Source organism: Humulus lupulus, chromosome 1 (genome assembly GCF_963169125.1).
Source record: "Humulus lupulus chromosome 1, drHumLupu1.1, whole genome shotgun sequence".
NCBI classification, from domain to species: Eukaryota; Viridiplantae; Streptophyta; class Magnoliopsida; order Rosales; family Cannabaceae; genus Humulus; species Humulus lupulus.
Window position 1 is genome coordinate 136,976,108 of NC_084793.1, and position 2,153 is coordinate 136,978,260.

General features: G+C 32.7%; 1 non-coding gene across 1 annotated transcript; it reads right to left on the minus strand.

The window, feature by feature from the left end:
- Positions 1–987: 987 nt before the first annotated feature.
- On the minus strand, positions 988–1,094 carry LOC133813731 (small nucleolar RNA R71). Its single transcript, XR_009884733.1, has one exon. It is a non-coding gene; the product is annotated as a small nucleolar RNA R71 (small nucleolar RNA).
- Positions 1,095–2,153: the final 1,059 nt, after the last annotated feature.

Below are 2,153 nucleotides of genomic sequence, written 5' to 3' on the forward strand. Positions count from 1 at the left end.
TCATTATTATTATTAGTGTTGGTTGATGGCATTAGTGCCTCCTTGCTTTTATTTTTTGTTGATCATTTAGTTGATGGCATTAGTGCCTCCTAATTTTTATATAACTATTTACTATTGCTATTGTCATTATTTTTTTTCTTAATTATTGCATTTAGTTAGTTGTAATTTTATTGTTTAAGAAAATACTTGAAAAAAAAACTAAAAAACAAAGCTTGTTCTTTCAACATAAGAATTTTTGCTTAAAGGAAATTTGGAAAAGTTCCCATCCACGCTTATTAATTAACCTCGGGGAGTTGTTATTAAGTTGTGAGTAAGTGGAATCAAATAGGCTTGGGAACAAGTTAAACCAAAAAATAAAATAAAAAAATCATAACAATATATATATAAATATTATAATCTCTTCTTGTTATAAGTATGCTCTGTGGTTGCGGTTCTAACTGATCTTCCACATCAGAAATTTGTTTTCTTGTGATTGTTTGTGTTACTTGGTGAAATTTGTGACATTGTATGCATCATTGGCATCGTAATTCAAAAAATCGTTTGGTGAAAAAATTAGTGTCTTTACATGAAATTGAAAGTGTTTTTGAAAGTTTAAGCATAATGGAACAAGAACCTAATGTTGTGCAAGAAAATACTCTTCTTGAATACTTTTCACCTATTTCATCTAATGCTCTGTCATGCATTGTTTTGCCCACTACTAATGCCACTCATTTTGAACTTAAACCATCAATCACTCAGTTGTTACCATCATTTTATGGTTTAGAAAGAGAGGATCCATACATGCATGTAAAAGACTTTTTGGAAATTTGCTCAACCTTTCGTTTTCAAAAAATTTCAGATGAGTCGGTTAAACTTAGGTTGTTTCCTTTTTCTTTAAAAGATAGAGCCAAAGCTTGGTTAAACTCACTTCCAACTGGAGCCATCACTACTTGGGATCAACTTTTTAATAAAGTCCTTGATAAATTTTTCCCCATGTCTAAAACTGATAATTTAAGAAGAGAAATCTCTGAATTTTATCAAAAAGATAACGAAGAATTTTATGAATGTTGGGAAAGATTTAAAGATTTATTATTAAAGTGTCCTCACCATGGTTTTGAAAAATGGAGACTTGTAAAATATTTTTATGATGGTTTAACCCCTTCAAACCGACAAATGATTCAATCTATGCATATCGGAAAAATTTTAAAATTGCAAGGGCAAGAGGCTTGGGACGCTCTTGAAGAATTGTCTGTTAATTCACAACAATGGAATTATTTTGAGCTCAGGTCTAGAGCCAACCCTTCACCGAAAAGAGAAGGAAAATATGAAATAAAAGAAGAAGGTGATTTAAGAACATCATTTGAAAAATTAGCAAGAAAAGTAGAAGCCTTAGTAATAAGTCAAGCTATGAATTCTCATGTGCAACCTAAAAAAGATGTTTGTTCTTTATGTGCTAGTTCATGTCATAATGTTCAATCATGTCCTTCTTTTATTGAAACATTTTTTGAAGAGGCTAATGCTTTACATTCATATGGAAAACCTTCTTCTGATAGCCCATTTTCCAACACATACAATTCAAATTGGAGAAACCATCCTAATTTTTCATGAGACAAAACCAACCACAAATGAATCAAGGAAACCAATTCCACATGCCAAATCCAAATCATGCCCAACCAAGTCAACCTTACCCTCCACAAAGAAAACCTTCCTTAGAAGACACCTTACAACAATTCATGCAATCCACCCAACAAATCTTACAAAATCAGTCTCAATCCATTGCCAAACTCGAGACACAATTTGGTCAACTTGCTAATGCTGTAACCGAGAGAGAAAAAGGAAGATTTCCTAGCCAACCCATCCCAAATCCTAAAGGCCAATATGAAATAGGAGCTCCTAGTCATAAAGAAGAAGCTAAGTCTATTTCAACTCTTAGGTCCGGAAAACAAATTGTCAAACCCGATTACATACCTCAAGTTGAAAAAGACCAAAGCCAACCTCAAAGTTCCAACACAAATGACCTTTCAAAAGATGATGCTCAAATCCTTCCTTCCATCCCAAAAGCTCCTTTTCCACAAAGATTAATTCCACTCAAGAAAGGCAACCAATATAGTGACATCTTTGAAGTTTTCAAACAAGTAAGCATCAACATTCCTTTCTTAGATGCCATTAAACAA